The 11616-nt window shown below is 40.0% G+C and overlaps 1 protein-coding gene across 1 annotated transcript in view; it reads right to left on the bottom strand.

Moving 5' to 3' along the window:
* Positions 1-11616, bottom strand: part of gtf2e2 (general transcription factor IIE, polypeptide 2, beta) — an 80466-nt gene that overhangs the window by 22220 nt on the left and 46630 nt on the right. The gene's annotated exons all lie outside the window — the stretch shown is intronic.

Genomic DNA, 11616 nt, shown 5'->3' with positions numbered 1-11616 from the left:
GTATATTTCCATTATTCTACAGTAAAAAGGTTTGAACAACAGAGGTGTTGACATTACTGCTACTCTGAGCTGACTGGTTGGTGAGTTGATGCTGGAGGACTTTTAAAGGTTTATAACTGGAGTTTAAAAAATATGAAGCATTTGATATTGTTCTATGTTGAGAAAATGGTACACTCTTCTAGTATAAAAATAATAATCAAACATTTATGAACTATGATTTTGCTGAAATGCTTTATATGAGGTCCTTCATTTGGTACAAGTGGTAGTTCTCATCTGTAGATGTTTCTGCTGTATTATTTTATCTAATAATATTGATTGAATTCTGGATAGAACATTACATATGCTGTGAAATTATGTTAAATCATAGTTCCCAAATTGTCATCATAAGTCAGAATTTCCCCTGTGCAGTACTATAATTATTAACATCATAGACCCTAAAATAGAACCATGTGGAACTCCAAAAGATAAACCAACCAGCTAAACCCAATAGATTATTTATTAAGAATAATAACTGTATAATTAACTTATATGAGTGGATGTCCTGTAGACAGGGAGTGTGTTCTCATGAATTTAGTAATCTGATTGCTGCAAAACATCTTGAGTTTGTCAGTAATCTGATCAAGGTGTTTACAAGAACTTGGGTAATCACAGGCTCAGTGGTGGCGGTTCTGTGGGGAAGAATGGTGGAGGCTCGGTGGGAAAGGCAGTTGTAGTGTAGTCAGTGGGAAGGGTGGTGTTGAGGGGCAATGGTGCCTTAGGTGGGGGCAGTTTTTGTTCAGTGGTGCTTCAGTGGGGGGAGGCAGTTGTAGGACAGTGGTGCTTCAGTGGGGTTGGGCAGTAGTGAGTCAGTGGGCAGAACAGTGGTGGCTTAGTGGGAAAGGCAGTTGTTGGGCAGTTGCCGGGGCAATGGTGCCTCAGTGAGGGCAGTTTTTGTTCAGTGGTGCTTTAGTGGGGCAGGCAATTGATGGACAGTGGTGCTTCAGTGGGGATGGGCAGTAGTGAGTCAGTGGGCAGTTGCAGGGGCAATGATGCCTCAGTGGGGGCAGTTTTTGTTCAGTGTTGGGGACTAAAGCCTTAGTGGGAATGGGCAGTAGTGAGTCAGTGGGAAGTGCAGTTGTGATTTTAGGCTGGTTTAAACTTCTGCGTAATATCAACGCGCTGTCTACGGCGTAGCCTGTGTGAGAGCCTTATGCCGCTGTGTGCATTTATACTGCTATGTTCGTGTCTGCGTCACTTGATAGTTTAAACCGCAAAAGTGGAAATGTGTGGGCAGGAACACGACACCTGGTGGACCAATCACTGCTGTCGTCTGTGTCTGATGGTTACATTCCTGGGAAGATTTGCATCAGGCTACAGTGTAGGCTACAGCATAGATTCAGTGCAGTAATATAAATTGGCCTTTAGTGGGAATGGAAGTGGTGGTTTAGTGGGGAGGGGCAGGGGGGGTGGTTCTGTAAGGAAGAGTAATTGTTGCTTAGTGGGAAGGACAGTGGTGGCTTATGATACTGTGCTCCTTGAAGCAGTGAGGGCATGGGTCTTGTCCAAGTGAAAAACAGTGGTATCTTACCAGACCTGGGTATCGAAACCCACAACCTTGCAATCAGTGACGCAACACTTACAACTGAGCCTCAGTGGCATGCCATAGCATGGCTGATCCAGGACTCTGACTCTCAGCTGGGATATGCAGAAAACTTGTGGGCAGTGGTGACTCAGTGCTTAGAGCACCTGGTTATTGATGGCAGGATTGTGGGTTGATACCTGGGCTCAACATGCTGCTCGACAGCAGTGATTGGTCCACCAGGTGTCGTGTTCCTGCCCACACATTTCCACTTTTGCGGTTTAAACTATGAAGTGACGCAGACACGAACAATGCACACAGCGGCATAAGGCTCTCACACAGGCTATGCCGTAGACAGCGCGTTGATATTACGCAGAAGTTTAAACCAGCCTTAAATCATAACTGCACTTCCCACTGACTCACTACTGCCCATTCCCACCAAGGCTTTAGTTTCTGTTGGCCCCTTGAGCAAGGCCCCTTAAGCAAGGCCCCTAACGCTCATTGCTCTCTGGACACTGCAATGTTGGCTGCCTACCACTCCAGGCATGTGTGCTCACTATATGTCACTCTATGTATGTGCTGTAGAACCGCCAGTGTGTCTGCATGTGTGTTTATTCCTATTTGTAGATAAAGACTACTATGTTGCTCTATAATAAAACTATTTCATTATGGATAGAATACAGTATCCTCCATTATTATCGATACACATATTATTAATATTTCAATGGTGATTAGATGTATCAGATTAGAGTTGATTGGTATATTGTCACTCAAAACATTAACAGGCTTGAAATCAAATCCTCCTCCTCTCTTCGTTATCGGGCAGGGCAGCCCATAATTTCTAAGCTGAAAGAACGAGGTCACTGAGTTGAGGTTGCCATGGCGACATCACATCTAAAGAACAGTGAATAGTAGAAGCATACAGCGAGACGCGCTTCAGCCCTACACTCGTTTATTTCTCCCTCACTCCCTCGCTCTACCACTTTCTCTCTCTACCACTCTGTCTCTCTCTCTCTACCACTCTGTCTCTGTCTCAACCACTCTCGCTCTATCTCTCTCCTTTTTACTCTGCATGCGCGTTGTGTTTGTGCGTATGATGTGTTTGTGAGTGTGTGTATGTGTGTGCTTGTGAGATGTGTGTGTGTGGACTCTTTTTTTGTTGTTTTTTTTTACTCTTGTTTACTCCTGTTTGTAAACATCTGTATTGTTGTTTATTCCACTCTTCGCTGGTGAGGCTTTTAAAGAATCTGATCTTAATGGGGGAGGAAAGGTTTGGACGGCTCTCTTTATGATGGAGTTGAGTTTAAAAAAGGAATCTATTTTTTATGAAGAATGAGAAGTTCCAACATAAAATATAAAAAGAAAATCTTATTCAAACTACTAAAACTACTGTTACAGAGTTTAGCAACTTATACAAAGTGCTAAGCCAAAACATTATATTAACATTTATAATTTCTAAGTGCAAAGAATCTGAATTCTACAGTTGCATTCACACCTATCTTGTTTGATCCACATCTCAGGAGTAGTAGGTGTGAAAGGAACCAAGAACCAAAATTTGGTCAGACCAAAAGAGTCAGTCCTGGCCTGGATTAACTGAACAATGGTACGTTTAATATATGGTTTGTTTGCACTGTGAAATCACTGCACCAAATTAATTTAGCAAATCAGAGTTCTGGAGTCCTACAGGGTTCTCTTTTAGGGCCTATAATCTAAGGTTAATTGGGATAGTACTGTAGATATGAGAGTAAAGAACTAAATTGTGTACTTACATACAGGGTCTAAGTATTAAAAATGCCGCTTCTCATACACAAATTCTTGTACAAGGTTGCACATTGAAAGGTTATGAGGTTTTACCTGTAGTATGATAGAATACTTATACTAAATCATTCAGATCCTGTTTATGGTCCTATGGGTTGAAAATATTCCTGCTCTTTCTTACTATCTATCACAACAGATTCACTTTCCAATTATGGAAAACGACAAACTAAAACCATAACCTATTATATTTATTTGACAATATTTACTGAATTTATCTTTCAGTTTACTAAACTTAACTTTTATACTTAAATTTTTTTACTAAGATTAAGGCACAATGCCACAGCACTTTTGTCTCCTGCACAGAGCACTTTAGGGACTGTAGGGAAAAACACCTGACAAAATGAATAGTAAATTCACCATCAGTCTTACACACTGCTTTTGGATAAATTTATGACTCTCCTGGTGCAAAAATTTAAGCAGTTCAGTTTGGTTTGATGGCTTGTGATCATCCATCTTCCTCTTGATTATATTCCAGAGCTTTTCAATTTGTTAAAATCAAAGAAAAAACTTCATCATTAAGTGGTCTTGAATTTTTTTCCAGACCTTTATCTGCATCGGCCCAGAATTCCTAAACCGGTGCATCCCTAAATATTAGTGAGGTGGTTTAATATTAGGCTGATCAGTGCATATTTCAAACAACAAATAACGTACAGAATATGTATGTACAACTACAATATTCCGTCAGCATTTTTTCTTACATTATTTTTCAAATATACAATAAGCAATGCAGATTTATGACCAGATTATAACACTGATAACTTCTAATTACAGAATTATATCATAGATTATAACATTACAGTGATCTTTCTTTCAGTTTTGCTCCAAAAAAAAAAAAAAGAATTTATTAGCCTGACATTTTAAATATCTAAGGTAGCAGACAATTCATAAATGAAATACATTAAAGGTTTCCTTTTACAGTTTAAACATCAGACGAAGCCGGGTCGGGCTTTCTGCTGCAGTTAATCTGAACACCAGAGCTTCAGATCAGTGAGATAAATGACAGTTCAAAGCTTCAGATTTTATTCTTTTTTCTTTTTTGGTCGGCAGTTTAATATCATTTCTCTGCCTTTAGTGCTAAAATACCTTTGGGAACTGATAAAACAGGTCTAGAGTCACGTCCATAAGTATTTAAACACTATAGCTTATAGTGTCATTAAAATGTAAACTTTCAGCTGTAATTCAAGCATTTAGCAAATATGTAACCTTGACAGTTTACACTGTATAAGGAAACATCATTACTTTCTCAAATAACTAGTGGATTTTACTTATTTCATAATATTCTAATGATTTAATTCATCTAATTTTATTGTTAATTTTATTTTAAGTTGCAATTGTGTATAAAAAAACTATATTTAAACACACTCGAGTAAAGTACACTCCACCCTTTCTTCTTCTGTGAGCATGTGCAGAGGACCGTTGTAGGAGAACTTTCCAGACTGAATTTGAATCTCTGCATCTTTTTTTATTTCAGCCATTTCTCATTTTCTGTAAATAAAAGCTCTAAATGACAATATTTGTATTTGAAATTCGGGAGAAATGTTGTCCGTTATTTATAAAATAAAACAACAATGTTCATTTTACTCAAACATATACCAACACATGGCAAAATCAGAGAAAATATTGGGAAAATTCTCTGGCAGAAAGGATACAGGGCCATTTTATCCTTTATTACGAAACAAAAACACAAGATAATCTTGATTGTTAATCATATTAAGAGGCCATTAATTATACAGGCAGTTCTATTATTCATTTTTTGTGTATTAACTATATACCCAATGGAAGGTAGCCCTTGTCAACAAGACTACACACTGATGGTGAGTTAGTCATGCTCCTGAGTGGGGAGAGAACAAAATATTATAATAAATGGGATCAGTGTCGCAATGCTGCCATTCACGCAAAGCCACACATATTATTTTTTAAAACAGGGTGTCTGGTAGGTCCTGGGACTTTTTTCTTTGCTTTCAAATAAGCAAATAAAAATTCTGGAAAACTGCCCAATTGTTTGTCCCAAACCAGACACTGTATGTAAATATGTATGTATGTCTTGTCAAATGTTTTTTATTCTTACTGAACATTATTTTTGGTGAAAGGAGTGCTGAGTGCACTGAAAAAAATAAATGCATCATATACATACAGACTATATGAGGCATAGTGGGGTACGAGTGTATAGATGAGGAATGAGGAATGAGCCAAGGCAGAGGCCCACAGTGTCTGTGCGTGCGTGTGCGTGCGTGTGTGTGTGTGTGTGTGTATGTGTGTGTAAGAAGAGTGAAAGCGAGGCAGAGAGGCAGCATTATGCTGTATAGAGAAATACTGCATAGGCAGCGTGGACTCTTTCATGTACGTGGTGTATGCAGTATTTTAGAGAATGTGGAATCGCGTTAATATTTAATCAAAAACCGAATTCAACAATGAGGACCATGTAGAACCAACTCTATCCCTCCCTTCCTCTCTGTCTCTTTCTCTCTCTCTCTCTCTCTCTCTCTCTCTCCCTCTTTCCCTCCATTTCTCTCTCTTGCTCTATCTGCGCCTCTCTTTACCCTTCTATCTCTCTCTCTTTTTTGCTCTGCCCCCCAACCCCCCCTCCCTGAATCCCCATGTGTTTGTGCCTCTGTGCGTGTGTGTGTGCGTGTATGTGTGTGTGTGTGTGTGTGTGTGTGTGTGTTTTACTCCAAACAATGAGCAGCATTTCTTGCTCAGTGTAAGAAACCGCACTCTCCCTATTAGAGAATAATAATAACAACCAGTGTGCATTTGTAGTTTAATTTAAAAAGCCAGTTTATGCGGATTGTCAGTGAATTTGTTTAATTACAATAATTCTATTCCTTCCTATTCTATTCTATTTTATTCCACAAATTAATTCCTTTGCATGAATTCCCATAGATCCATGCAGGTTCTGTGTTCCGGGTTCTGTTTTGATGCAGAGTTGGCTGATTCTGCTTACACAGAACATAATAAGTAGCATCTAAATAGAGGCCCAAGCTCACACAGAGCAGATATACACATACAAACTTAAATTAAAATCCCCTCTTTTACTGTCTCAATCCTGCTTTTTCACTCCTTGGTTTCTTTCTTTTCTCTTTCTCCATTTCTCTCCATATCACTCCCTCTCTCTCCTGCACTTCCCCATCCCCTCTTTCCCGTACACTCACTCTTGCTCTCTCTGCACATTGCTTATACTTTCTACCCTCTCTCTCTCTCTCTCTCTCTCTTTCTCTCTCTCTCTCTGTGTCAGTAAATTCAATAAAGACAATTCTATTCTATTCTACTCTATTCTATTTTACTTGCCAAATCAGTGTTCTCGGTTCTCATGGATTCCTCCAGGTTATATACTCATTTTGTGCTGCAGTACTGTGTGCTGCACCTTCCACAGAAAACCCCAAACCCCCCAAAAATTCCCAAAAAGTGGCATGTGGCATATGGCCCAAACACAGTCTTATATATATTTGTGTGTCTAATCAGGATAAGATTCACTCTTCTTTTCTCACTCCTGTATTTTCATTCTTTGGATCTCTCCTCTCTCTTCATTTCTCTATTTCTATCTCTACCTTCCTCTTTCCCATTCCCTCGTTCTCTTACACTCACTTTCTCTTTTTTGCTCTGCCCCAAATCCATATTTGTCTCTCTATCTCTCACTACATCAGTAAATTTGTTTAATGTTGTTCTATTCTATTCTATTCTATTTTATTCTATTCTATTCGATTCTATTCTACATGCCGAATCATTATCCTTGATCTCCATTTGATACCTTATATCTTCCTATTTTGGTGCAGTGTTTGGTGCCACTCCTTTCAAAAAATCCTAAAACGTGGCAAATACCAGGGGCACAAGCAAACCCTGATCAGAAATCCCCACTTTCACTTTCTCATTCCTGTATTTATCTTCACTCCTTGGTTTTCTCCTTTTCTCTCTGTCTTTCTCTCTCAGACACAGACTCTGCTCCTCTCTTTCCCTTATAATCCTCTCTCTGTGTGTCAGTGAACTTGTTCAATAATTTTACTCTATTCTATTCTATTCTTTTTCACACACTGAATCATTTGCCTTGATTCAGATTTTATATTGGATTTCTCCAGGTTCTATATTCCAGGTTGTGGTGCAGTGCTGGGTTCTACTCCTTCCACAAAAACCCAACCGCCAAAAAAACCTCACATCAAAACATTAAGGTGGCAACTAATAGGGACCCAAGAACCCCAGAGCAGATATCCAAGTGCAAAAAAATGAAACCTCTCTTTCACGTTCTCACTTTGATTCCCCCCCCTCTCTCTCTCTCTCTCTCTCTCTCTCTCTCTCTCTCGCATGCTTTGTCTGTGTGTGTCAGTAAGTTTGTTTAGTGAACATAATTCTATTCTATTCTATTCTGTTCTACACTCTGCCCTATTCTGCCCAATCATTGTGCATGATTCTCATGGATTCCTCCAGGTTCTATTTTTCTAATAGGAATCCAAATACACCATGATCAGATATCCAAATACAAAAAGACTGAAATTCTCTTTTTCACTCCTGTATTTTTACTCCTTGATTCTCTCCCCATTTCTCTCTCTCTCTCTATCTCTCTCTCTCTCTCTCTCTCTCTCTCTCTCTCTGTCACATGCTTTGTCTCTGTGTATGTCAGTGAATTTGTTTAATAAACATAATTCTATTCTATTCTATTCTGTTCTACATTCTGCCATATTCTGCCCAATCACTGTCCTCGATTCTCATGGATTCCTCCAGGTTCTATTTTTCTGTTCTGCTGCAGTGCTGGGTGCTGCGTTTTTCACAGAAAACCCTCTCAAAATCCCAAGCACATCCTGATCAAATATACAAATACAAATAAGACTAAAACCCTCTCTTTCACCTTTCACTTTCTCACTCCTGTATTTTTATTCTTTGTTTTTCTCTCTTTCTCTCTGTCTCTCTGTTACTCTGTGTCTCTCTTACGCTCTCTTTCTCTTTCCATCTTTCTTTTCTCTGTCAGTGAATTATGATAATTCTATTCTATTCTATTTTACACACTTTCCAGTCATTTGGTTATTTACTCCTATTGTGCTGAGTGCTGCTCAAAATCCCAAAAAGTGGCAATTAATAGGGCACAAGCACACTCTGATTAGATACACAAATACAAATAAGACTGAGATCCACTCTTTATATTTCTCACTACTGAGAAAAATATAATTTGCTTCTCTCCTCTCTCTCTTCATTTCTATCTCTCCCTTGCCCTTTCGCCTGCTATGTCCTATCTCCTCTTTCTCCTACACTCTCTCTTTCTGTCTCTGCACTTCTCTTTCTCTTTCTATCTCTCTCTTTTTTACTTTGCCCCCAAATCCCCATTTCTCTCTCTCTCTCTCTGTCTTTTTTTCTGTCTCTGTGTCAGTGAATTTGTTTAGTGAGGAGAATTCTATTCCATTCTAGTTAAAAACAGACTAAAATCCCCGCTTTTGCTTTCTCTCATCCATTTCTCTTTACCTCATTCTCTTTCTCTCTTTCTCTCTCTCTCTCTCTGTTCTATTCTATACCACACACTTCGCGTGGATTCCTACGGATTTCTCCACTTTGTAGTGCAGTGATGTATGCTACTTCTTGCACAGAAAATGAAGCAATTAATAGGAACCCAAACACACCCAGAGCACATATACAAATAATTCTTTACTCCTGTATTGTCACTCCTGGATTCTCCCCCTCTCTCCTCATTTCTGTCTCTCTCATCCTCTCTCCCTCACTCTTTCTTGTCTTTTCTCTTACACTCTCTTCTATACACCACTTTTTCCCTTTCTGTTTCTTGCTCTGTCCCCCCTCTCTTTCTCTCTCTCTCTCTCTCTCTGACCCTCACCCCAATACTCATGTGTCTGTGTGTGTCAGTGATTTTTAATGAAAATAATTTCATTGATTTTAATGTCTTGTGTCTATATGTTTTAGGTTGTGCTGCAGTGCTGGGTGCTGCTTCTTCCACAGAAACCCCCCCCAAAAAATCCAAAATATTAAAAGTGGCAACTAACAGGGGCCCAAGCGCACCTTGATCAGATACACAGATACAAATAATAAAGTGAGACCATCTCTCTCACCTTCTTACTTTTGTGCTTTCACACTAATGATGTATCTCTCTCTCTCTCTCCGTTTCTATCTCTACCCCTCACTCTCTCTTTCTCATTACCTCTCTCCCTACACCTATCTTTCCCTTTCCATCTCTCTCACTATCTCACTCTCTCATTTCTCTCTCTCTTCTTCCCACTCCATAAAAATCCCCATTTGTTTGTGTGTCTTTGAATTTTAATGACAATACTTCTATTCTATTCTATTCTATTCTATTCTAATTTTACATTCTAGATCATTTCAGTGAATAGCTCCAGGATTGGATTGCTTTTACATTCCAGGTTGTGCTGCAGTGCTGGGTGCTGCTCCTTGCACAGAAAACCCAAACCCCCAAAATATTAAAAGTGGCAACTAACAGGGGCCCAAGCACACCTTGAGCAGATCAGAGAGTGACACCCTGTGGCCAGCTTTGATCACACCACTTTACACACACCAGACTAATGTTGACAAATACAAAGAAGACTGAGATCCCCTCTTTCACTCTCTTACTCCTGCATTTTCAGTCCTTGGTTCTCCCTCTCTCTCTTTCTCGCCATTCATACAGGGCTGGAGTGGGTAAAATTCCACTCCTCTCGCACCCCCCCTCCTTTTTCCCCATGAGACACTCCACTCGCTCACAAGAGCCCAGCAACCACTCTTATTAACTGACCTAGAGGGGGAGGGGTGTGTGTGTGTGCATTTGTGTGTGAGAGGGTGTGAAAGGCTTGGGAGTGAACACGAGAAAGAGCGAGCGATATAGGGAAAAAGAGAGAGAGTGAGTGTGTGTGTGTGTATGCGTTTCTGTGTATGTATGGTTGTGTGTAAATGTGTGTGTGTGGTCATCATTAGGGCTGAGCATTTGGTTGGGGTGTGTGTGTGGGGGGGCAAATTCCAATATATAGTATGTACAGTAGTGTATATACATATATATATATATATATATATATATATATATATATATAGTGGGTTATTCTTTTGGTGATGATTATTATTTAGTATTCTCTGGTATTAGGCGTAGAGCAAGCAGTTTTAATGATGGGACTATGTGTGTGTGTGTGTGTGTGTGAGTGACTGACTTTCAGCGTTGTTTTCTAACAAGAGGGAGTTCCTTGTTCTTGGCCATGGGAAAGAGAGCAATGATAGAGTGAGAGAGAGAGTGAGAGAGAGAAAGAGAGAGAGAACAAGAATGACAGAGAGACTGAGAGAAAGAGTGTGAGTTAGAGAGTGAGAGAGAGGGTAAGAGGGAGAGAAAGAGGGAGAGGTGAACTCCTGGGGCCCTAGTTCCCCCCAGAATGAGAGTAATATAATCCAGATGTACTCTCTCTCTCTCTCTCTCTCTCTCTCTCTTTCTGTTCCTTCTTTATGTATTTGTGTGTGTGTGCAGCAAGAGAGGGAGGGCAAGAGAAGAGAGTGAATCAGAGAAGGGATGTATTGTGTTGTGCATGAAATGTGTGATTTTAGATTTTGCCCACTTCACACACACAACTCAAACTATAGTCTGAAGTTTAATCCTGGGAAACTATTGCTGTGTGTGGCTAAGCATTATCCTGCTGAATAATGGCAGTTGAAAGCCCTGCCATGAGAGACAACACGTGTGGCCGCAAGTTCTCCTGTACATGTTGCCGAGCTGTTAGTGTCCCTTGCATCTCTACTATTACTAGGGGTGACTGACTGTTGTATGCAATGGCTCCCTGGATCTTCGCAACAGCAGATGGGGTGATGTGAATCTAAATTCACCATTAAAGATTCCAATGTTATGCCTACTTTCAAAGTCTGTCAACTGCAGAATGTCTTTGAGTGCACTGTACAGGCATGTCCAGCCGTCAACGGTCTCTCACAAAGAGGTACACTACATGAAAGTATCCTCTGAGGGGCTTTTTATAGGGCACCCTCTTTTGGCAAAACACAGGGCCCTATCTTACACACTGTGCAAAGCGTGTTGTGATGCTTACTACTATCTTACACCCTACCAACTGTTAATTTTCATGTATTCCTTCTGCTTTGTTTAAATAGCAAGAGTGCTGGTGAATATATCTACCCTAATGGGCGAAGTGGTCTCGAAATAAGTCGAAATAAATGCTGCAGCACACAAACCCAACTTTTATAACAACAATAAAGAGAAAACAAACATTGCTGTTCCCGTAAATGAGCTGCTTACACACCTTCACAGCGTGAACGAGCAGGTCACGTTC

This window comes from Astyanax mexicanus, chromosome 25 (genome assembly GCF_023375975.1).
Source record: "Astyanax mexicanus isolate ESR-SI-001 chromosome 25, AstMex3_surface, whole genome shotgun sequence".
Classification (NCBI taxonomy): domain Eukaryota; kingdom Metazoa; phylum Chordata; class Actinopteri; order Characiformes; family Acestrorhamphidae; genus Astyanax; species Astyanax mexicanus.
Note: the sequence above shows the minus strand (reverse complement) of the source record. Positions and strands in the feature narration are given on the sequence as shown.